The 26,462-nt window shown below is 38.8% G+C and overlaps 1 protein-coding gene across 1 annotated transcript in view; it reads right to left on the bottom strand.

The window, feature by feature from the left end:
* The window catches only part of TENM1 (teneurin transmembrane protein 1), an 829,870-nt gene extending 804,882 nt beyond the window's left edge, over window positions 1–24,988 (bottom strand). The window contains exon 1 of the mRNA XM_042028501.1: window positions 24,702–24,988. The gene's annotated coding sequence lies outside the window, so the exon portion shown is untranslated. The remainder of the gene's footprint in view (window positions 1–24,701) is intronic.
* Between the last annotated feature and the right edge of the window lie 1,474 nt (window positions 24,989–26,462).

Consider the following 26,462-nt stretch of genomic DNA (forward strand, 5'->3'; position numbering starts at 1 on the left):
TGTGTAGCCCCTTTGCAATTTAAAACAGGTTCATTTATGCCTCAGGACAAATAATTATTAGATAATTTATTTCTAAAAAAAGAGTATTACTGCTCTCCTGGTTGTGAGGTATATGTGTGGGGTTAAAAAAAACTGGGGAGGTCTACTCCGAAAATTACAAATAGCTCTAGGACATATTGCATATTTCAAGAGATTTCATTGTATAGATGTACTGTAGAAAAATGGATTTCTGAGTTTATGAGGAGGTAAACTGTGGACAGTATAATCAGGATCAACCCAAATACAGAGTCTGGGCTAAGACCATGAGCTATTCACCAAGATCCAAGTCATAAATGTACTTTCTCTGAAGGTGAAAATTACTGTTCTTGCAGTTTTTCCCTTTTGCAAGGCATTATTAGAAATTCCAGATTAGATACTTGTAAGTCAGCCACACTCAGCATCTAAGAAAACCTTCTAATTTCAGTGTTTTGGGCATTAATAAATGAAATATTATGTACTCCACAAGAAATTTGGAAAAAATACAACTATTCAAATACAAGCACAATTTAAAGTATTACTAAACTAGATGTGGACAACCAGATCTTGGTGACAGAGAGACTCAATACAAGAGGTGAATCTCTGTTCTGCTGATATCATTAAAATCACTTATTGTTAATACCAAGAATATGCTTTTGTGTAATCCCAAAAGCAATGAGGTTTTTTTTACTGTAAAGAGATTTTTCTTTAGGAAGTTCTCAGTTTTGTCCTGGCTTCAACTAAGAGCTTACAGCCCCTCTGGGAGGAGAAAAAAAAAAGGAATCTGAGCTAGTTTTTCTTGCAGTGAGTCATAAAATAAAACTAAGATGGAAGAATTATTGGTTTCCACCCTGCTCTACTTGCTGCCTATGTAGAATTGTTCCCTATGGCACAGTATGTAGTGTTTCATCCAGACTTATTTTAAGTGTTCAGCTCGATTTCAGCCATGAAATGGCAGCTAACAAATAATGTCCTTTGGTTTATTTTTATCACATTCTCAAGTATGCATTAAAATTAGCATAATTGATGGTGTAATTAACGATGTCAGCACAGCCCTGAATACAGAGTTTGCTAGTTTACTTGTACTCTTAAGATTTTTTCCTGAAAGGTTTCTGCGAACATCCCATTGGATTATTTTAAAGACATTTTTAATTCCTAAATTATTGTCCAGGAGATCACAAGATGTTTTAAAAGCTTTTAGAGTTACAGTCATATGGAAAGTTACATCCTATGAAAACCAGGTAAGGACACAATTCTGCCTGCTCCCATCTCTCCATTTCTGTATATAAAATTGATTCCAGTCAGGAAGGTAGAGTCTCCCTATGCTTCTTTTGTAAAAATTGATGTGTACTAGGAGAATAGGAGCACAACGACCTCAACAGCCACAGCAATTTCCAATTGCATATGCAGGTGTCAAAGCTTAAGCACCAGCCATTAAGAAAACATTTCTCTTGAAGCTGTGAAGGAAGAAATCCACAGGCTCACTACAGCTCCAACCATAGGGGCAGCCTTACGCTTCCTTTTCACAATGCTGGCCATTAAGATTCCAGGGTCCAGCACTGAAATTTAATTTGAGCTGTTAAAATGACCATGGGAATGAAGGAAGGAAGAACAGCCCTATATGCCATATCATTGAGGGCTTTTTCCTTTCATTTATGTACTGATGAACCCAGAGTGACAATTACCCTGCTTCAAAGATGACACTAGTTGCAATAATCTTCCTCACAGCTTACTGTTTATTATATTAGCAATATAATTAAGGATACTGCTCATTTCACAGTCAACTTTCAGATCATGCAGAATTTGTGGTTGAACCTAATCTTATGTATGAGGTGTTCTTATGCTCTCATGCATTCAGTAAGAGATGTTCCTGTACTGTCCCGTTGTACTAGCCAACAACAAACACTTGCTGCCTCAAAGTAAAGTGGCACATTCATGAAGCAGATCACTAATTCATATATGAACATTACGAAGAGGTAGCATGCTTTTCAACCTATGACAATTAGTGCCTTTTTCTTCCTGCTAAGGGAATATTTCCTTTTGTACCCTTCCCATTGTACCAGAAACTCCCCAGAGCTGTTAGTCCTCGTTCCACCTATCTGCTTGAATTCACAAGGCTCGAGGAATAAGAGGATTCTGAAAAAAAAATGGTTTAGTGGAATACTGCCACAAATGTATTTTCTTGCAGATATCCTGTTGAATATCATGCAATTCCACAATGGCCTGTTCCCTATTTATGAAGGAGCCAGCCGAACTTCTCACAGTTGTTAGTAAGTTCAGTTAGAGAAGTTTTCCCCTTTCCTCAAATTATGTAGAAAGCAAATAGTAAAAACGTCAGAATAAAGTATAAAACAATCTCTCTTTTTCCTAAATAGCAAACTAAAGCAAAGGCAGAGCTGGGAATACATGAGAGGATGAAGCATGTGTGTCCCCACATGAAGAGTCATTGGCTATTAGATGAGCTCAGAACTGTCCCTCATTTGATGCATGGCAGAGCTGTAGGATCTCCATGTGCTTGAAGATAACCACACTAAGATTTTAAGCACGGCTAATGCACAAAAATGATGCAATGGCAAAGAAGAGATCTTGATATCCATGCAGACATGTTAGACAGTTACAATGGCCCTTAATGAGAATTAATGGAATGCTTCTATCTCTTTAAACTCTTTATTGAATGAAAGATACCGTGTAAGTCCAAAACTCTTGACTTGTATGAAGCAGAAAAAGAAGTTTTGTATCTGTGCAGGTCTTTCTCAGGCCTGAGTTTATGGCTGTATGTTCAAGAGTCTTGAAGACTGACTGATGTTTAAACATAATTTGTACAAATAGTAAAAATGCAGTTTTAATGATGGTACCTTATGTTGATTTCTGATATGTAAACCAAGCAAACATTTATTTTTGCCTGTTATTTGGCACAATTGAGTTATCATTTTCCATTTGATTCTTTCAAATGCTCCTTAGCTGCATTTCCTATACCTTATAGATCTCCTCTCACTTGGCTTCCTTTTCATGAACCCATTGCAAAAAATGCTTTACCTGTCTTATACTTCAAAATACCTTTGTTTCAAAAAGAGAAGATAAAAGAGGATAAGAACCATCAGAAGTAAGCCTTGATAAAAAGGCAGACTTTGAAGCTCTGATATAAATATAGCACAATGCTTTCTAACAGATTTTTAATTCAAACTCTCACATTAAAACAGAATAATTACTAGGCCCAGTGGCAATGCAGGAAGATACGTGGCTTGTATGTGGCTTCCTTCCCTGCTTCTGTAACTTTAATGATATTTTAACTCTATAATGGTTCTGGCAACTGCCCCCTCTAAAGAGCTTTTTGAAAACAGAACCAGTCCGTACAAAACTGGATTGATCAAGCAGCGCAGGTTGTATCAAGAAGGACACTTTGGAAAAATATGTTTGGGCTGCATTTGAATGCAGTTTAATAGGTACTTCTCAAATGTCTAAGTGGACAAAATTACCCTGAAGTTCATAAAGATCAGGAAATGTAGTGCAAAAGTACTCCCACTAGCACACTTTGTATAAGAACCAAGCCCTTTTAGCAGCCATGTCATCACTGAACAGAAATATAGGGTCTAAATGTAATTTGTTGCCAGTAGCTATTAGGAAAACATGATATCTGTCTTGGTAACAAGAATTAAGAATATAGGTCATGGAGGTCATGAGTTTTTAATGCAACTCAAAAGTCATTACAAATTTACTTTGGTTACCTTGGATTACTTTAGAATTGAAGCAATAATTATTTCACGTGTAAGGCTGTATTTTCAGATGAATTACAAACATTCAGGTAGTAAAGTCATTTGTCCAACAAAAAATAAATGAAAAACATCACATTGGGGGAATGGGAACATAGACCACAAGGTGATTATGACGTGCTAGATTGGAACCTCCACCATGGACCATTAACCTCAGTAAAACAAATGACTGCATGCTAAACTGACTCTGAATCAGGGAGACTTGAATTGGAGTCTAACTGATGAGGAATTAATAAATTATAGCACACAGTTAACCTATAAGGATGGTTTTAGGTCTTTGGGAGAGTTCTAAAGAGTTATGTCTAATTTCAACAGGCTTCGGTACCTATCAGGTTGGTTCAGTTTAATTCATTGTATTTCTGACTCACAAGATAAATAGATAAAATTGCTCTTTCATTTTAAAATATCAATCCTACTTATTTCTCACTAATTTTTAGAAACATTAATGTATTTTGAAATAGACATTCTCAAAAATCTGTATTGATAACGTAATCAAGTGAGATTTAGATTTCAAGTGTAGCAATAGCGGCAAGTTTGAGTAGACAAGTGTGTAGGCATATAAATAAGTTTATTCGATGTTAAATGAAAATAGAAAGTGTGAAATGAACTGTATTAAGAGTCAAAGTGAAGTATAACCACTTCATCTACAATTTCTTTGCAGTTATATGTATAGTCAAGACTCTTAATTCATGTGTGCAATTATAGTTGGCAAATACCTAGTGTAAGGTAATATTCTGTGCAACTGTATTTCCATCTGCAATTCTGGATGGAAACTAGGAAAAATGCCTGAGAATAATATCTACAAGTTAGAGGTTACGGCACTGAATAACAAGAATGACAAAGTGAAAGCACAGAAAATCTGATTGAGTGACAACCACTGACAAAACTTTGGAAGAAGAAAGGGAGTCATAAGCAAGGAGACAAGAAAAAGCAGAAGTATTCCTAATCACTTCCACTATGTATAAACTGATATAATGCTTAAAAATAACCAACACGCTGTCATCTCACACTTCCAAATACAACTCCTCAAAGCAGTTTCTAATGCATGTTTCTGACAGCCATGAATCAAAGAGATCTGCTATTTGGCATGAAAATCTAGAAACCAAATTGTACACTGCCAGCCTAAATGTACCAAAAGTAGCAAGAGTTTGAAGGCAATATGTCAAGTTGTCCACACAGTCCTCTAGGCTGAATATTTTGTCAAGGTGTGTGTCACACAGACAACAGGAAAATAGTTTAAAGGAATATAGTCCTTCTAGTGAAATACTTCAGTGTAATTACAAATCAGTTATCCAGTACTCTGGATTACCTAGTGGTCTAGCACACCTTAAATGGACAGATACTTCAACTTATTTTTTAACCTCCATAGTAGGTCAATGCCCTACCCATCAATTCTACTCTTCCTTCCAGATAAATGAGGCAATGACCCTATTAATGGTTTCCTTGAGCAGCTCAGTGATGGCACAGTGCTTGCTTTGCAGAGCATGTTACAAATACAGTAATGATATGGCCTGACAAGCTGCTTCACTGCATTTTATTTAATGCTCACAGGGCCACTAAGTGTGCAGTGAAATTTGTGCTCGTAAGATAAACTAGGCAGTATTGGCAATTGTTTCATTCAGTGGCTGGAATTCTCAGAGGAGGTTACCTGAATCATCTCAGAGCTGATGGGCCAGCACTGAGGGCAGAGGAGAAAAGGACAGAAGCAGGAAGGGCACCTGGGAGAATGCGGGGACTCAGATCAGCCTTGAACCTTAAATAAATTCTGAAACCCAACCAATTTGAGAGAGGCATTCTGGGGTGCTTCTAAATTTCTGGGACACTACCAGGAAAAGTGGAAAAAAATGTCATAAACTAGGCTTATGAGTATCACAGCTCATCACAGACAACTCTACAGGAATCAAAATTGGCAATATTCCTTATTCATTCTATGCTTCAGTCAACTTTCAAGTCAATTTAGAAGAGCTAAGGTGCGTTCCTCCTATCTCCATTTAAAAAAATTTTGAGATTATTCCTTGACAATTGTAATTTTTCCACTACATCACTATAGTCAGAATTATACATTCATTATACATACATACCCCAGGCACGTGCCAGTTCAACAGCTTGAGGCTGCTGGTACAGAGGTCTGAAGGGAAGTATGCTGGTCTTTAGCAGCATCTGCAAGAGCTTTGCAGTGTTGTCAGGAATAAAACACATTAAACACCTGGCTGAAAAATACAGTCATTATTTGCACTATTTTGTTGCTTCACCTTTTGCCATTCTGAGGAAAGATTTTTTTTCCTTTTTAAACAACAACTATGATGATCCTGAAATAATAACAACAACCAAAAAGAATATGGATAGTATGTCTGGGACATTTGCCTTAACCTAAGCAACAGATGTGGAATACCTCAGGATTGGTTCCATGTGTTGATAGCTGCTGCTTAGAGAAGTCAGAAAGAGCAGAAAATATGGATAACAGAAGAATGAAGAACTGTTGCTCCCTAGTGCCTAAAAAAAGTAATCCCTTGACTACAGAGCTGAGCAGTACTGTAAAGGAAAAACAATTAGGTGATCCATGTATCTCAAGCATTTAACTGTAAGCAACACAATATGTTTTGTGGTATTCTTAACATTTTGCTCCAAGATAAAGTATTTCAGAAACACTGACCTATACGAAATAGAAATAGCTTCCCACATTCAATCATGCTTCAACCATCTTGCAAATAATTCATAGATAATAGAAGGTAGTAAAGGCAACTGTCAGAAGCTGGATTGCAGTATCTGTGTTGTATGCTTGCATTAGAGTGTTTACGAAGAATGGATTAAATTTAGGTGATATTGCATTTGAATTTAGTATTTATATTATGAATTATCATGAAATTTTAATGCATGGACTGCTTTAAATGTATTTTCATTCACGTATCAAGGAGTACAAGTGCAGAAAATAGTACATTTATCCATTCTTAAGGCATTAAGAACTTAATCGCCTTGTGATTGTAAGCTGTATTGTTCTATTTTATTTAATTTTTGACATAGTACTTTGGTTTTGTACATTGGGCTACAGCATTTGCTGACAGAAGATGAACCTGACATAATTTTAACTATTCTAGGCTTCTACTGCTGTTATAGTCAGTGCTCTCATTATTATTATTGTCCAAACTATGAAAATTACAATGCACCTTCAACTAAAATGACTCTTTATTTCTCCAAGCCATTTAAGTGTCACTCTAAAATTATCCTATTTTAAATGTAGTGCCTCTGTGGGGTACTTCCAAAGTCTTTTTAAAACATTAGTGAATCTTTTAAGATTTCATCAAGCTGTTTTGTATATTTTCATACACTTCAAACAAGACCTTCTGTGCTTGACCACAGTAAACAGGACAGTGTAAGTCCCAGTGCTGTGAGAACTTCATACCAAGGCCCAGCCAAAATGGACTGCTGCATTTATTTAATACTCCAAGGGTTCCACACAACTCTCTCTCTCTCTTTCGTGCAGAGATCTCGCTCTTCAGCTGTTACTCCTGCGTGGCCTCGCCGTGCCCACAGGATTCAGGACACGTCTGGAGTCACTGGCCTCCTGCTGAGGGGCCAGGCAAAGGGCACTCCACTCACACCAATTTGAGATCAACTACTTAGAGCAGGGAGCTGAACTGTGAAAAGGTCAACATGCCCAGCCTCTGACAGAGGGGATGAGAGGGAAAAGCTCTCAGCCCTCCTGAGCACAACAGCCCTCCACAGCCATCGTCTGGAGCCCGCTCCGGACAGCACTGGGAGCAGACTGGCTCTACAAGTGCACCCTCATAGTTACACACATGCAAGTGTTGGCTCCTGTGAGAGCTGGAAATGATCTATCTGCCCCTCATCAGTGTGATTGCACTGTGCAGGGTTCTCTCACTCAAACTCTTGTTACTGTGTTGGGTTTGACCTCGGCAGCATTTGAGAGTCTCCTGATACTGACAGCTGGTGCTGGCCTGTTGTATCCTACAATACTGAGCTCCACCTTAACAGAGCCCGGATCGATTTCCCTGCCAGTTGTCAGCCCTTACTTATTCATTTCACAGCACTACAGTAAGATCAACAGTGCTGTAACCGTGCCACCCGGATCATTGAAATATGCACTGTGATATAATAAAGTGACACACTTTGCATTTAAGCAATGACCTAGCAAAAAAAAAAAATTTCTGATAGTGCAGAAACCGTTTCTCCTCATAAGATTGATGGCAATATCAGGCAGGAAAAGAATAATTAGTTTTGCTCTGGTTTTATGTAGAAAGCATAGTAGACTTAAAATATTACCCATGCTGTTCGTTCAAATGAGTTCAAAAATTAGAAAGTATGATAATTTATGTTGGCAAAAAATTGAAAATATCAGCAAGATCCTTAGACATTTTAATTTTTACTTTATTTTCTCTATAGAGCATGCATTGATTGCATCTATGCGATACGGGTGGGTTTGACTCATTGCAATAATAGACCAATTATGAAAATCAAGCAGCATAACAATCACAAAGGCATTAAAAAACGTTTTAAAAACCTCAAACAAAACCAAACACGAAAGGCTGGTTTGCCAACTTCAGTACTTATGTCCTCCCTAATACCAGCTTACATACAGAAATATCCCAAACATTTTTTTTTTTAAGAAGAAAAAAATGCGGGTTATTTTCATGTATTTAATTTCAAGATAGTGAAATTGTCCTTATTTAAACCAAACCATTAACACTGTTTCCTAAGCAATGTAATATTTCTGCCCACAGGAAGTCTCGCCAAAAAGTGAAAAAAACCTGGTGCCACAAATGAGCAAGACAAAAGCTCTTTCACCCAATTAGACTACATTTTAATCCTGAAGGACAGGTGAAGAGTGTTTTTTGTCAAATCATTTCCACCTTCAAATGAACTGAAACAAAACTGAACCTAGAAACAAAATAAAGGCAAACATGGATCAAAATATAGTCAAAACTAGAGAATTAGAAGCAAGGGTGTTTGTGTTGCCCAAGCTCAGGGGTTTATCCTTAGGGACTCATCTTCCAACACCTCGCACAGACAACAGCAAAAACCATGCAGGAAGCTAAATCAGAGAATCTGGCTTTGAAGTGTGACCAGCACAGAGGATGTACAAAGAGTTCAGCAGAGACAGGGATGATGGAGCTGTTATCACACCCAAAGTGTCATTTGAGTGGTAGATTCTGAAAGGCAAGGGTGACAGCTGCCCAGGAAAGACAAGGGGACTGGAATTAATAAAACGCAGATCAGATCAACAGTGGTGCCTTTTGACACACTGGTCTTTTGTAGGTAGAGCATGTAAAGACCTCTCTCAAATGCAGACCTCTCCTGTGCAAATGTGGAGAGATTAACATCTCTAGAACTGCCAAAAGCACAGAGTGGAAGAAAATGAAGAGTCATGAAGTTATCACACGGATTCATTAACCAACTGATTGGCACTCTCCTATTGCGGCTGTCATGAACAAGGACAGGAAGACAGATTCACATTTATCTTAAACACCTCATAGCAGCAATTCTCAGGGAAAGTACATCATCTTGTCTCTGAAAGGTGTCTAACGTATTTTCAAGATAGCAGGTGCTAACTGTGGAAATAATGACTTTTATTGAGTACAAACTTACTAAGAAAACTTGGCATTTCTACTGGGGTTTGTGTTATTTCCGTTATGAGCATAATTACAAATGCTAGAAGTCTATAGATATTAACAAACAGGACCTAAAAACCACAGCAAAATACTAAAAAAAAAAAAAAAAAAAAATTGCCCTTTTGTTTTCAATTAAAAAAAAAACCCAACAGTAAATGGTGGCAAAGCAATATAAGACTAGAAAATTAAGGCATACTTTATATCATCTACTTACTGACAAAATCATAATCATTACAAAGACTAATTGTACCAACATTTTACACCAGAACTAAGATTGCAAATCACTAAGATAAATATCAAACAGTAATGAAGAATTCCTGAAGCTAAGCTGAGTAGTCTAAAAGAATAGAACATTGGTACAAAGACACAGCCTTTACCAGTAAGTCATTCATGCAGTGTTCTGGACAAGCCTTCACATATGACAAGACTTTGCAGAGTATGCTTCAGAAAGGAAGCATTCCTATTTTCTATCTTTTTACCTTCATAAGGCTTGAGTTCTCTATACAAAATAGCCTTAAAATCTTTCCAATAGCAAAAACCATGAGGTTTTACAACTAGCACAGAAATAGGCTCATTAAAATGTCAGCAGAGTTACTACAGTTATACTGCTATCTACTGGTAGATTTCTTCTCTGTGAGTGGAAGGAATCTACACAGCCACATTAAGAAAAGTGGTTATTGATGTCATTTTTCCCTGCACAGACAGTGACATTTAAAAAAATACCAAAATCTGAGTACTATCAGTAATTACGCTTTCTATATGGCAAGATTATTCAGATCTTCCAATTAACTGCAGGGTTGCATCCTACTGAATGCTGCATGGAAATACACAAAGAAATGGCTCTTTTCAAGTAGCTTAAAATCTAAACAGACAGTTGACACAAGAAGCAGGAAGAAAAGATGGGAAGAGTCTACTGTAGACAATTAAATACACACAGAAACATATGTGAAAATACTAAACACATATGGAGAATGCTTACTAGAGTTAACAAATAAGAAAAAGGGCTCAATGAGAAACAAAGAGAAATAAAGCTGAGAATTTCTGCTCTCCTCCCTGCCACTACCAACATGCAATTCATTTTCTCTCCCAGGTAAGTGAGTCAGCGTGGCAGGAGCAGATGTCACAAATGCTACTGTAGTAAGAGCACTAGCTGTGACAGAGGAGAGGAGTAAATAGGGGGATTCAGGGTGCAGTGGCAGTTTCTGCAGCAGGAATTACCCTCTTTCCCTCTTCGGGGCAGAGACCATGAAAGAAACTGCCATAGATAACCTTAAACTTCGGGGCTACAGCTCGCTATTGTCACAACCGTGCGAGCACTCAACTGCAGTACAGCAATAAGAATTCCATGGTGGGATTTTTGGGGTTGTCCTGTGCAGGGCCAGGAGTTGGACTCAATGGTTCTTGTAGGTTCCTTCCAAATCAGAATATTTTATGATTCTTTAAGAATAGTGTATTTTAATATTCCAAAAAAGCAGCACTCCAAGTTATGAATAAGTGGCCTGATGTACAGTGCTGCTGAGCAGAGATAATAAAGTGTTTGACACCTTCAGTAATAAGATGTGCTTCAAGACGGTCAAGGAAAGATCTCTTTGAAAAGCACGAGTAACACCTGGTTGCTGTCAGGATGTTTGTTCTCTCCTTTTCTGCATTCATCTCCGTTCTGCATTGTCCTCATCAGCAAGTTCATGTACCTTAACAAAAAATGCAAGAAGCTGGCTGTACCGAATGTATTTTTTATGTGGCTGAAACAATTCAAAGTAATTGTAAGGTGTATTGGCACTTGGCTGCAGTTGGAGTAATCGCTTGCTTTATCTCTTTGCCTGCAGTTTGTAGCATGACTGTTTGGCACCAGCATCTCCTGGAGTCTGGTGTGAACCCAACACAGATGTTTTCCAGTAGTTAATCTGTGACTGTGACCAGTGTCTCCCAACAGGGGCCTATTCTACCTCCAGAAAGACTGAAGCTAATGGAAAGTGAAACTGGCACAGCTTTATACTTTGCAGTGCTCTCAACAATACTGCCAAACCTTGTCTTTGACTTAAATTTTTTCTCATGTTCACAATCACTGTGGCTTATAAAACTGTCACATTTTAACACAGCTATTGTATTCTTCACACCTGCAGCTAAAATAATTACTTCAAAAAGCACAGGTTAAGACCCGTGTCTATCTGAGGTAAGACAGTTTATCCTAAATCAATTCAAGCAATACTCCTTGAGATAAATTTATGTGAAAGTTTGTCAGCTGTGTGATTCAAGAACTGAAACTCTTTATGAAGCATAGGCAGAGATTTTGAATGGTGTGAGAAGAGGTGACGGATATGAAGAGTCATTTCTATTCCTTCAGTCTTCATGTAATCATGCATTTTTCTGATAGTGAATGTGCTAGAAGTACATATCTCCTAATCAATCCGTCACAGTGCTTCGTTTTTCTACATCATGCAGTCATTCTCTCCATTATGCTATAAAAAAAATGTTGAATTTTCAAGCTTCAAGGAAGAATACTTGAATTTGTAGTTTTAAATGAGTATCTTAGAATATTTCTCCCAAAACTGAAGGCATCCCTTACTCGCTACCTCTTCTTAAGTGTTAAAACTGCCAATAAAATCAGGCCTATACTGGCAATAATTGTATTTTGAGAGCACACTTGGGGGTGTAGGGGTTGGGTTTGGCTCTGTGTCAGCCTTTGATTCTGTGGCAGAGATGTATTATTTCGTCTTCTGAGGACAATGAATAAGGTTACTTCCCACTGAAGCAGGAATTGTCTTGTCATCACAGGAATTGACTAGCTTAGAAAGTATGCAGAGAAGAGTATTTCTCTTGACTTCCATTTTGAGAAGGAGATATGCAGTAAGCATAAGAAAAAATTTTAAAAGAGCAAAATGGAACATTATTTTGGAATAAGACTATTTCTTATTTAAAGTTGCTTCATGATCGCCTTCAAACACACAGTCTAAAAGAAAATGTCTTTACTTCTCATCATTGCCTGCCTAAGTGCTCCCCATTAACTAAGTACAACCAGTAGTTCAGCAGCCAAATCAAAAGATAAACAAGTGTTAATATTGAAGGTGAAGAAGATATAATCCAGCAAAAACTCAAGTTAGGGGAGGAAAAAAAAGGTACTGTACATGGGCATGGTGGTTCTAGGAATTCCCTCCCAGCAATTCTACTTTGTGACAATAAAGATGCAATTTAAGCCCACAATTACCATTTGACAGTATTTGAGGAACTTCAGTTATTATCTGCTCTCAGAGCTACTCCAGTACCCTCAGGCATTGTAGAATTCCTCAACTGATTTCACTGTAGAATTTCTATTGCTGTAGCCTGTAAGTGTGCAGGCAGGGGGATCAGAGACAATACAGATTCTACAAGCAAAAGAATTGGGTTCTCCTAGGGTGACTGAGCCTACATGGATGTGGATGTTTCCCAGTATGAGAACTTGGCAAGGAATGGGATAGTGTTGTAGTGTAACACAAGAGCTCAGTAGAGTCAGGAGTTTGTCCTTCAGGACTCACTATCCTGGCAGCACTCCTGGGCACCTTTTCTCACTCCAGTGGCACAGCACTCCTGTAAGGAAGTCTATCAGCTGTGGAGGGGTTCTCCTATCGTGGGAGACTCTCCTGGAGAGACAGCTACTCCCAACCCAGAGCACCCTTAGATGTGAAGCCATCGTGGAAAAAACTGGAAATGGCTACAAAGAGATCACACCTTAGGGGTGGAGAAACAGCCTGTGAAGACCAGGCTTCAGGCTGAAGGATCTTCAGGCTGGGTTTAAAGATAGGCTTAAACATAGAAGTGGGTGATTTTGAGCCTCCTTCAATTCAGCAATAGCACTGGATACTTCTCAGGAGCAGGCTGATAGACACTTTCAGCTATACAGAATTTAGCTCTACTACAAACTTGGCAGTACAAATTAAAATTTATGTGACTTGACTTGTGGCAATTCTTTTCAGCCTAAATAAATAGTTAAAAGGGGTAATTTGCCATGCTTGTGTTGATCTTGCTTTTATTAATATTTCTTCCTGCCTTCCCTGTTTTTCATTGTCAACCTTTCTGTCTTCATGGTTTTTCTCTCTTCATCCTGGCCTCTGTTGCATTTGTCACACACATTTTTCACTCTTTCCCTTTTCTCCCGAAAAGCTCTCCACGGCCATACTGAGTGGACTGCAAAGAAAGCAATTCCTCCTGTTTCATGCCCACTGATTTCCCACACCAGAGAAGAGCTGTTGTTTTCCGAACTCCCAGTTCAGCTCAGCAAGGGGGAAGTGGTTAACACCAAGAACAGCAAGAAATTAGTGTCAGCTCATTATGACGAAAAAAAAAAGGAAAAAACCCAAACCATCCAACACCTGCAAAGCTAGAATTTCAGATCAGCAGGATGGGAGAGATGGCAATTTTATAGGAGTTCATTAATACCATTAAGGCAAATTCTCAAGAAAAATCTATTTGCATAACAGGAGTTCAAGCCTTTGTTTGCTCTATTTGTGATCAGCATGGGATCCACTTGGATCTAAGCCATTGGGATTTGGAAAAATCAGATTAAAAGTAGACTGGCATGCAATATTTTAGCTGAGGAAATATCCAGGAAAGTATTTGCAGAATGTGTCTTTATCGAGAGAATAAAAAGAGAATATGTCAGTGAGCATAAGCTGCATTATCAATGCTATTATCACATTGCAGCTCTTCCCAGTCTGACAGCACCATTCTAGCAGTTCATGACTTAGGCTGATTTCTTCCATCTTCATTACAATCCAAGTAAACAGAGATTGAACCACACATGAACCCAGCAGTACCTGAATTATAGAACTCATTTCAATATTGGCTTTTCCTTATAAATGCTTAGAAGCACTGGACATGATTGCTCTTGAGGTTGGCTCCCTTCAGTCACTAGCAGGCAGGTTAGATTTTCTCCTTTAAGACAAAAGGATCTTAGCTCAACGGCTGGTAGTTTGTGGGGGGTTTTGACCACCATTAAAATTGGCTCCAGAACATCACACTTCTGAGCGCTAGACACATTTATATATTTTTTTTTAAATTACTGCTCAACTTCTGATAAATTTATCTGGTTGGACTAAGCACAACAAAGTGTCTCAGACTCTTCTTATAAAAGACTTCCCATTCTCCTGAACATCCTAGTAACCTTTCTTTGCACCCACTCCAGTTTGAATTCACCTTAATTAAAAGCAGGAAAGGAAAACTAGTACAAATATCCCACATTATTGTTTCTGCAGAACCTAGTTCAGGTGTTTGTTATTTCCTTTGCTAATGCAAATATTTCATCTGGCACAGCCTAAGATTGTATTTGCCCTGTTCATTGATGTTTTGCACTGGTGACTTGCAGTCATCCTATGACTTTCTCCTCTTCTGTCATTTCCAATTAACAAGCTCCTAGCTTATAACAGAAATGTATTGTTTTTGTGCATGATCTTGCACTTTGTCCTATTGAATTTCATTCAGATACTATTACTGTAGTCCTCAAGGTCATTTTATTCTTCCTGTAAAGAATTCTGAACTCCTCCCTGTGACAGGGCCCACAAATATTTTGGGCTTCAGAAAAATTGCTTTTGCAAATTTCTTTTTTTGAGGGAATTGCTAAATTTTTAAAACAAGGTATACCAGGAGCATTTCTTGAGGGACTGACATGTAGTCCCACTACCTGACATAACCTCAGTGTGTCCCTGGCAGATTACAGTAATGGATATTGTCACTGCAATGACTTTGAAGTACTTGAAGCAAAATTCCAGGATATTTTGGTCTTTCTCTTCGAAAAACAACCAGAGTTTTCAGAGACATACAGGCATTTTACTTATCCATGGTATCAGTTGTTTTATGCACCTTTCACATTTCTATTTCCATACAGCACATTGTCTAAACCAAAGTCATTGTACTTAAAACTTTACAGCAGTGCAGTTGTGATGTCACCTGTACCTGGAGATGTACTGGGTGACTGCACGTATTTACTGGATATAGAGCAGCTACTTCATTTATCATGAAATAGTTACCACAAGGCAAGCCATATATCTCTAAAGGCAAGTCTAACCATTATCAACTTACGGCACTGGAAACTTCCTTAAGTTTAGAGAAAAACACATGTGCATGCTCACTCCAGGACACTGGAAAATTGAAATATAAGCTTGAGTGATGAACAAACCAATGCTAACCCCATGAAAATTAAGTTCTTGGCCTATCCCTGATGATCAATCTACCTGTGCAACAAAGAAATCCATTTTTTAGACTTTTTTCCTCCTGCTTTTGGGTTTTCTGTCTCAAAGGTTTGAATGATGGCCTATCTTGAAAATAACTGTTTTCATGGTATTTTACCAGACAGCTTAGAAATACTTAGAAAACAATGCAATTGATGCACTTTAGGACTTCAGAAGCATTAGCCACACCACCAGCAATAGTCAAAGAAAGAATGAAGAGTGGAGAAGGATCCTTTTACTCCTTAACTGGCAGATCAGAAGCACAGAAGCTGCATGTCAGTTTTGCCCTTGGGTTTATTTAAGCAGCTGAAAAAACATTTTTGAAATTCAGAAGTCCATTTCTATCCTGCAGGAAAATATTAGTGAAACAATCATTTTGCTGTTACACGGTACAGAAATACTGCATGTGGGAACAGGTATTCTAATGTGCTGAACAGCAAAAATCCAGCACCTTGTGAGATTCCTTTCTTCTTGTCCCTTTTGCTTCTCAGCGTCCTTCTTGCTCTAGAAACTCACAGAGATCACACGACCTTTTACCATGGTCTTGGGTGTCACCTTCAGTCCTCTTTCTGACCACATGTAGTTTTGGGAGGCCAGAGGATACATCTACACTGATCTTTCCCTGTAACCTGCAGTGATCACGCTTGCCAAAATACAGGGTATAGCCCATGCAGACCTTTACACCAGTTCTTAACACCTCTTTTCCTAAATGTTACAGAACATTTAACAATGTCAGTTTCTCAACACACAGTATTCGCTGGACTCTATTCTCATATACTGTGCCGCTGCTCAGAATGCAAATGGAGCTCCAAAACATTCCAAAATAATTAGGCAAACTTCATGAACTTCAAGTAAGAGTGTAATTAATTGATAGCAAAGTGGTAAAATTGGAGGTTTTCCAAAAGCCTTCTGAAGCACTCACCGGAGTCTAATAAGCAAAACCCTTCCAGTGTCACATCACACCCTAAGCATGTTCATTCCGAAGACTGTAATGTGAACATGGATTCTGAAAATCTAAATAGCCTTAAAATTAAGCACAGAATTTTTTATAATTTTTAAATTTTTCCTCTGGTTTTGTTACATTTTTCATATACATAATTGGAAGAATTACCTTCAAACGATTTTATGAGATCCACAGAAGCTCATTTTTACTTCTCTGCAGAATACTATATGTTTAGATTTTTAGTAATTAAGCATTACAGCTCCCTGTCATATTGTCTCATGCAATTTCAGAGAGGAAAGTCACACAGAGAGAAAGATTATTCAGACTTACTACAGAAAGAGAAGAACTCTCAGAGTGCATGCCCTATTGTAATTCTCTTCAAAATTGCCAACAGTCATGGCAGTAAAAAATGTTTAGTGTCTTGGGCTACTCAAGCTAATTCCTGTCAGCTCATTCCCTTGGTTTTAAACATGAGCAAAGGAAGTAAAAAACAGAAGGAGAAAAAGAATCAAACATGGGCATAAGTGACACGGACTGTTCTTTACCTCCTCATACATAAACAAGTGCCCTGAGGAAGACAGGCTTTGTCACTAGCCCCATGACTAGCCAAGTTCCAGAATTCCATATAGACTAACATTGCTTGGAAGCAAATTCCCATGTGGAGCAGAGCTGTGGACAAGCATCTAAAGATAGGAGAGAACACAGGCTTATTGCAAAACAACATGGGAAGGTCTCCTGTGGTGTTATCCTTGGTGCAGCTATCAAAAACCCTTCTGCATGAATCAGGAAATTTCAGTATCATACCAAATGGATATTAAGAAATACCACATTATGCAAGGACACAGCACACAAAGAAGACAATCTCCCATTGCTGTGATTTATTCCTTACCTCCCACCTCCCACTGGTCTCTGTACAGTACCTGGAAAAAATGGTAGTCCCTTTAAGTTCACAAATTCAAAACACAAAGTGTATTTCAAGGGCCATTTGAAGACAAGAGTACAAATAAGGACTTTTTAAATAATGCCCTCAAAGTATCTTGGAGCTCAGTGTCTTATGAATCAAGGCAAATGCTCCAGCTGCCAGGAAGCCCAGCTGCCAAACACTGCAGCCCATACCAGAAAAGGAATCCAGCTCTGGCATGCTGTGTCTGGGTGTGAACATGGAACTCAGAGTCAGGGATCTCTCATGTTTAGGCATGTAAGGAGTTTCTTATGAAACAACGAAAAATTAGGGCAATTTTCGTGGTTAACAGAGAAAGACTCAAGTGCAGCTGTTCTGTCTGGCTGCAGAGGCCCCCAGTGGTGAATGCTGGGCCAGAACCCCAACACAGCTGATCATTCAGCTTCAAGTAGTTGACCTTTGGTTTCTGTTGCAGTAAAATCACAGTGAACTGTTTGGGTGTCATGTCAGTGCAACATGTAATTCCTCTGTCATTCTGCCTGAATTATGCTCCCTTACAAAAATATGTTGATCCTAGATGATAAATTGATATTAATATACCAAAGAACAATTAATTTCAAATATTTGAGTACTTAGAGGCCACAATTAATTTGAAAGGGGGGTTCTAATTTCCTTACCTCTATATGCTGCATAGTGTCTATTCTCTCTGATTTCTAGGTCTACGGATAAAGTATTAATAAGGCAAAATTAGTTTTATTCTATGCAAACCATTTTTCTGTTTTATTATCCTACACAAGTACTTTTTTCCTGGCAATAAAAAACACAGAAACCTGTCATCCATTTCTGCAGACTTAAAGATCCATTATATTGTGTGGTGATTAGATGTTAAATCTGGCAGGTGTTTTGTTGGCAAATGTAAATAAAGGTACAGCCGCTCCAGAACACTGGGGTATGCCTCACGTTCAACAAAGCACTAATGTCAACAGCTTGATGGATATATTTTATACCAGGAAAGCCTATTTCAATTAAATAGCTGTCATTTTAAGAAAGGACATCACAAAATAAACAAGTTGTCTATAAAAACAACTGTTTTACCTTTACTCCTTCTCTTTAATGATGTCTGTCTTCTCCAAGAGATTTGTACCAGTCTGATTGACACTGAAGTGAAAAGAAAAAAGCACAGAAGGAAACTACACCCAACACCATGGCCACTTCACAAAAGTAATTTCTTTCTCAGAAATTTGTGTTGCTTTCCTCTGCTTCTTTACAGGTACCTTCAAATTGCTGCACATCGTGCTAGGTAGGGTGCTGAACAGAATGATCCTCCTCTCCACCTCCCATACTTTCCACAATGATTTGCTTTATCAAAAGAGGTACTTCAGAGATGCATTTATTGTACCAAACTAATGCACTATAATATAATCAAAATTGCACTCCCATCTCTCTGCCTCCCTTGCAGCTCTACAATAAGTAACCTGAATCCTGACAAATTTTACCAGCCATCAACCCTGACACTACCTGGTTGCTTAGAATAAATATAAAAACAAGAGCTTGGGAACTGTCCAAAGAGCGATTGATTTTTCATAGAATCGTTGAATTGCTTTGGTTGAAAGGGACCTCAAAGATCATCTGGTTCTAACCCCCTTGCCATGGGCAGGGACACCTTCCACTAGACCAGGCTGCTCAGAGCCCCATCCAACCTGGCCTTGAACACTTCCATGGATAGGGCATCCACAACTACTCTGGGCAACCTGTTCCAGTCCCTCATCACCCTCAGAGGGAAGAATTTCTTCCTGAAATCTCATCTAAACCTGCCCTATCAATTTAAAGCCATTCCCCCTTCTCCTATCACTCCATGCCTGTATGAAAAGTCCCTCTCCAGCTCTCTTGTATTCCCTTTAAGTACTGGAAGGCTGCAATGAGATATCCCTGGAGCCTTCTTTTCTCCAGGCTGAACAAGTCCAACTTTCGCAGCCTGTGTTCAGAGGAGAGGAGCTCCAGCCCTCTGAGCATCTTTGTAGCCTCCTGTGGACCCACTCCAACAGGTCCGTGTCCTTCTCAGGTTGTGGCCCTGGAACTGGATGCAGTGCTCCAGGTGGGGTGTCACCAGAGCAGAGTGGAGAGGGGCAATCCACACCCTCGACATCCTTTGGATGCAGCCCAGGACATGTTTGGCTTTCTGGGCTGGGAGTGCACATTGCCAGGTCACACTGAGCTGCTCATCCACCAGCAGCCCCAAGTCCTTCTCCTCAGGGCTGCTTCCAATCCGTTCTCCACCCAGCTGGTGTTTGTGCTCGGGCTTGTCTCGGCCCATGTGCAGAACCTGCACTTGGCCTTGCTGACCTCGTGAGGTTTGCACGGCCCCACCTCCCCAGCCTGTCCGGGTCCCTCTGGGTCCAGCCCTGCCCTCCAGAACTGACCACAGCACACTGCTCAGTGCCACTGGCTGACGGTGCATTGTGCAAGTTCCTGTGTGATGTTTGCTTTTTGTTTGTAAAAATAGTGTTATTTTCTGTACTAGGTAAGATTCAGACTAAAGAATCATGTAGGACAGTGTCTGGGGTTGGGGTTTTTTTTATTCTAAATAACTCAGATTACATATTTAACTTTTAAGGGTTTTTTTTTTTCCTGCCCGTATTGTATGTGGGGCTCATTAAATACTGACCTAAATCCATCTCCCTACATTTCATCGTAGCATGGCAGATTTTGTGATGGTTCTAATCAGCCTTAGTAGAGCTGCCCACCTCAATTCCATTAAGGAGAAGTCAACACATGCACACTTGTACCCTAAGCTATTGGTGATTTCTGGATCAAGCAAGCAAAGCCCACAGAGATAAAACAGCTGTCCTACTTTCTAAAAGATATAAAATTATATCTAGCCTGCTTCTTTCTTTTTATTTTTCTGACCCATGAAAAGTAAAACAATGAAAGAATACAACATTAAATAAAGCCAGAACTTTAAGCAAACTTATTAAAATAGCAGTTTTTCAGCTTCCAGTTTATTTTCTGTGTCTCTTGCCATTCAGCTTTGCTTTCCATTTTAAACTCTGAATGAGGGTGAGGATATTTAGAAGGCAAAAACATTGCAAGCTAATTTTTCCAATTCTGCTTATTCTACAAATGACCTTTATCATAACTTCCTTATGCTAAACACTGCTTCTAGGACTGATTGAGTCAGATCAGAGCTGCTATAATTTCATTTAGAAAAAAAGTTTAAGAAGTCAGATATATATTTTGTTTTAAATTTTTGTTTAAACCTTAGCACTGCATTAAGTGTCTTTTAAAAAGCATCAATAAAGTTTCAGGCAAAAAATAACAAAATTTCTGCATTCTGTCTGAAGGCTAGCCTTATAGGTATAATAAATCCAGCTCTAACATCACAGCCTTTCCACATATCATCAAAAGGCACTAACAGAGAAGAAATTATTTGATGAGTCCCTAGCTGCTGAAAAAGTGTAGGACAGATTAAAAAGTTATATAATAGAAAACCCGCAGTCAGAGCAAATACATACCTCAGAACTGTTGTTGCTGTTACTGTAGTTAACAGTTTTTTAGAACATTAATGGTCCAGCAACCCACAAACCAACAGTTAATTGCTAGTAATGATTGGCTCCTTGGGGATTATTGCTTAAATAAATCTTAAAAGTTGTGTGCTGTTAAGTAACTTACTATTTTCTTAAAGTTGGCAGTGCAGTCCAATGGTTGGTTAGTGTTAGTCAGCCTTACCATTAATCCTGATCCCCTGAGTCCAACTATTAATTCTAATCCCTTGCATATGTTGAAAGCAAAGTACAAAAGTCCCTGACTGTCTTCAAATGTTCATTTGGAAAAATGTTACCGAATGTCTTGACAGTGGAAAAAGAAAAATTTAGTCTCATAGTCTCGTTCATGCTCACATTAGAAGGAAGGCATGCCTGAGTGCTGACATGTCTGCTCAGTATAATATCCAACTGTGAGGTTGCTTGAAAATCCTTGTGTATAAATTTGCAGTCGTGATACATTACTGGAACTATGTGTTTAATGTTTTGCTTCCAAAAAAACAAGGAAGTTATTAAAATTAACTAAACCTAGATCAAAAGATAGTGGCCACTCTGGGGACCCACAGTAATACAGAATTATATCAACACGTAGAATGTCATACATTGCATTTTGATAGTCCCTTTACTAACATCAGACTCTGCAGTCAGGCCAATTATTTGATGCAGTAAAACGTCAGAAAGTACCAAGAAACATCAATTAGTTGTACAGAGGGATTTTTTCTTTCATACGTCAACAGATAAGACCCTTGCTCGAGATCTGAAGCTTCATCATGTGATTTCCAAAGGCACTGGAAGTCCCAGTCTTCCACTTGAAAGAAGTAGTTCTGGGAACTGATAGATTTGGTCAAAGCCACCAATGTAGAGGGAAACCCACACTTTGCAATATGACAATGCAATGTCAGCTAAGTTTGATACCTCTGGATAATCTGATTTGATACCTCTGGAAGTCAGATTTGTCTGGTTTTATATTTTAAAAACCTACGCAGAACCAAGTGCACCATTTCTGCTGAGAAATCATAAGATTTCTGGGATGGTAAATCCAATCCACTTTTAGATACACAGACATTCTATCAGTGACTCCTGAGCTTCTGGAGGGTCTTCTTAAACATGACAGGTTTCCCCCACAGATGGGGCCATCCCACATTCCCGCTAAGCTCTGTGCAGTAAGGGGAGTCTCCTCCAGGGTAGGGATGAAGCATAAAGATTTCTGCTATCTGTTTCGCAGTTTTAAACATGAATTATAATAATGAAGAAAACAGTGTTTGTTCACCAGGTTTTCAGTAGGGTAAAAAAGAGGTAACAAACCCAGAGAAATAATTAAAGCCAAGTTCATAAGCTACAAGGTGAACTAGAGTCACAAAACAGCAAATCTACATGAAGCACCATTAGTGCGAATGAGGATATCTGGAAATACTGGTATCTGCAACATGTTTCCAAATGAGCAGCTGCCAACACCTGTATTTATGAGTAAACTGAGGCATAGAAAGGTGGTGACCTGCAAGCAATACCAAGATAAGAAACCTGTAGATCCCAGTGCACAGTCCTCATAATCCCTTTCTCTCAGAGAAACCTACGAAGTGTGACAATGCATTCATATTCAATAAGCCCTTTCAAGCTAAAATTTAAGGCCTGAGTCAATAATTTTATTTTAAGAATGTTTGAGATTCTACATATCCCTAGGGTGAGCATTTGGACTGGAGGTTAAAAAAAAAACCCAAACACATAAAAACAAACAAACAAAAAAAATCCCCCAAATCCCAAACCCACTAACTGTAATTTGCCTTAAATGTTTCTGAAACCTGAATTTTATGAGTCTCTACTGAAATGCATTGGTATGTTCAACTTACTACCTCCTTTTTCCCTTTAAGGTAATGATTCACTTCAGGTCTACATCAACCTGTTAAAACAACCTGAAGGGCGTGAGTATAATTTTCATCATCTCAAATTCCATATATCAAGAGAGATTAAAGGAGTCAAGACATCACTTTCCTATTCTAGATTTTTTCCCATTTGTGTTGCTAATTGAACTGGTACCTTCCAAGCGTGAATATTCTGAAGTACTGAATTTGTCAGAACCAAAGAAACAGAGGATAAAGCTGTTCTCACCTACTGCCAGGTCCTCTAACCAGTGCTGGTCACTGACTAGATTTCACCTCTATTTCACAGCTGTAATTTTCAAAGCTATTTCTTTTTTACATCCTTAGCTTTTATTACTATCAGATACAATTCTCATTTTCTAAGAATTGTTTTTTTCATTATGCTCATCAGAAAAAAAAGGCTACAGATTTAGACATCCTCAACAGTTTATCCTACAGATAAGAGTCACAAGATACCTTTAAAGAAAATATATGGAGCTATTTCTGCATAGAGCAATTACATACAAGAAAAGGTTGTGTGGGTATTGAGAGAGCTGTGCTATTACCAGTATTTATTTTTTTGTTACCGCAGTGGTACCCAAGCTCTGACTGTTTTGAACACTATTTTCAGGTGTTCTTGCAGGCAACTGAATTCTTAGGCATGGTATACTTGCTCACACCACTGCTTACACTTTAAAAATGCATATACATATTTACCCTTAAGAATTCCCTGTCTGGGGAATTCTGGTCTTCTGTATAGAAGAAAATGTTAAAGCTTGCAAAAGTTTGCCTCAGACTCCCTTAGCTACTCAGAAGACAACAACTTAAACTGATCACACAGTGAAACTCTGAGTCTCACAGACACCATGGTGACCCTTGCAGAATCGACTCTTAACCTTGGAACTTACGGAAATGCTACTCCTGTTTTTAATAAATTTATTAAGTCCCATCCCTGTCACAATGCACACAGTACAGGTTGAACAGATGTCACCTAACCATTCATTCCTGTGAGTGAACAAAAACAAAAGTACAACAAAATAAAAGTACAACAAAAGAAAAACACTGCACAACAGGATCACAAAGCCCGATTACAGCTTTCGCCTCCTCCTCACTCTCCCCTCTGTCCTATCGTACTGAGGCAGATAAAATGAGCATTTGTGACCTCGGGCTCCATCCCACCCCTGCCCTCAGACATCTCAGGAGGTGCCTGCATTCCCACAGGCTCACAGCAGGCAACCCTGTAAAGCGAATATCATAACCACTCACTACAATTATTACATAAATTATTTGTTAGCAGGAATACTAACCTGCCACAAGACACAGCTGCCTCAGGAAAGTTTAGAAAAGTCTTAATAAAATATGCATAAGTAACTATGAAAATATAGTAGATAACTGTCAAAATAACTTTGAATACAGCAAAGCATATCTGCTGACTTTCCAGCACAAAAAGAATTTATGGTAATAAGTTTTGGAAAGTTATACAGCCGTGTTGCTAAAAATGCAGAGCAGCTGCTTCAGTTATTATAAAATGGCTAATTTTTACTCATTTGTGACATGGTTTTGTAGATGGGTAACAGCTGCAGTTTCACCCAGCTGCATCCTGATGCTAAATGCACACTTTAAGCCATCAGATGAAAGTATAGATTGCTTTACTTTACAGCACTAAGTACCAGTGTCTTTCCAAGAAATACTCTGAAGGTCATTGGCAATTAAAGCTCCCCAAGGTCTCTTTCGCTCGGGGAATGGTGACTGGCAGACACAAGGTCTCCACAAGTCAGACACAGTATAGCAACATAGCAAGTAGTAACTGAGCTGCATGGATTTAAAAGGATGTTGAAAGGGCTTCCTACCTGGTACAAGTTGCTACTCCCCCTCACAGCCTGGAACCCTAGATGCTGGCTCTTCTCCTTAATTGCTGAGGTAACACGAATTTCTCTAGTAAGAAGTGGGGGAAAGGAAAAAAAAAAAAAAAAAAAAAGGAAGAAAGGTTCTATTGGCTGCTGACTCCTTCTTAAAAAGGTTACTTCAAATGCCTCTCTCGCTCCCTATTTATTTTCTCTCCCTCCCAGAAGAGCAGTTTAGAGGGAGAGTAACGGAGTGTTTATCCTGGCTCTGAGGATGCACGCTTGTGCGATAACTGCCTGCTCCCTGCAGTATAGCCGGCATGATGTGCTGTGCATACTAAAGCAGTTTGCATTAGGCAAGGCTTAGCAGAGCCAGCTTCACAGTCTCCACCTTCTGTATCACACAACGAGCTCGCTTCCCTGGAAATAGTGGGGCTGTAATGACAGGACGATAGGGCTCTGGTTAGAGTATCAATGCATTTTCTTTGAAGATAGTCTTTAAGGAAAAGGTTATATTTATGTATCACCTCACCTGTGAGAGCACAGCAGCAGCTATAAGTGAAAATGCAGTACAGTCATACAAATGTGCAAAAATTCCCTGTTGTTTGCTGTCATATGACAGATGATACTAAAAGCAAAACTAATGAGACATCTCCAGTTAGGAAACATTTATCTGCTGCCATCTATCAAACAAGCAAAGGCGTAAATAAATAAATAACGCCCCAAAGAACAGAGAGGCTTAAATGTCCACAGGCTCAAAGATAAATGCGTGATATTTATACACTTTAGTCATGACTGAACAACAGATACATTATGAGCAAGAATTAGCTCTAAAGTACTACATTTATCATAAATCTGAATAAATATTAGAGAAGGGCTCAAGCTGTAAAGCCCTGATTTGGATTTTGAACACTCCACAGCTCAGGAGTGCCTGAATCTCGGGATTTGGCTCTGGCTTCTCTGTCCGTATTAGCTGCTCATGCACACACTTACAGAAGTACACAAAATAAATAAGACTATACATGATTATATGAAAAATCCCATTGCTTGCCCAGGTGTGAGAGTAGCAAGTGTTACTCTGTTAGCTGCTTATACTTTTTCATTGTTTTTAAAACCAGGGATTCAGTTCTTAGTTACAAAGCATATTTCCAAAGTCCACATACAGCTGGGCTGTTGTGCAACTTGATAAAGTATCTGGGCATCCTTTCTGGATGATACCCTTAGGAGCATCAGGAGTCACCAGAGACATGTTTCTTCCTTTGGGCTACAGTACCAGGCCTGACCAACCTAGAGGCAGGGAACTTTGCCTGAATTCTCTGTATATTCGGGGTAATTTTATAGCCATATATTCTTTGCCCTATATTCAACTTTTGCACAACTAATTTTTCTCCCTCCATGCTGTTTACCTCTCTGGCGTGTTATGAAAGGATCTCAGCTTTGGATAAGTGATTTAAGGAAGCTACCTTAGTCTTTTCCTTATGTGTACAGTTCCGACCTGCCTGGCAGCAGTATCAGGTGGGGGGTTTTGTTTGGTTGGTTTTGTTTTTATATTAAGCACGAATGACTAAGATTGTGCTGATGTTCCAACAGACAGCTGAAAAACATTTTGTGCAATTACAACATTAGTATATTTTCCTCTCTATTAGAAAAATATTGCGCTGCTTTGAAAGATTCTGTTTGCCTTTTTATGGCTCCATCACTCAGGGAACCATGGTCATCTTATATCAACTTGTACACCTAAGTCCTTCCCACTGGATGAGTTCTCAC

The sequence above is a fragment of the Corvus kubaryi genome, unplaced genomic scaffold, assembly GCF_017639235.1.
Source record: "Corvus kubaryi isolate FWS band 111438036 unplaced genomic scaffold, C.kubaryi_AGA036_p1.0 130, whole genome shotgun sequence".
Classification (NCBI taxonomy): Eukaryota; Metazoa; Chordata; class Aves; order Passeriformes; family Corvidae; genus Corvus; species Corvus kubaryi.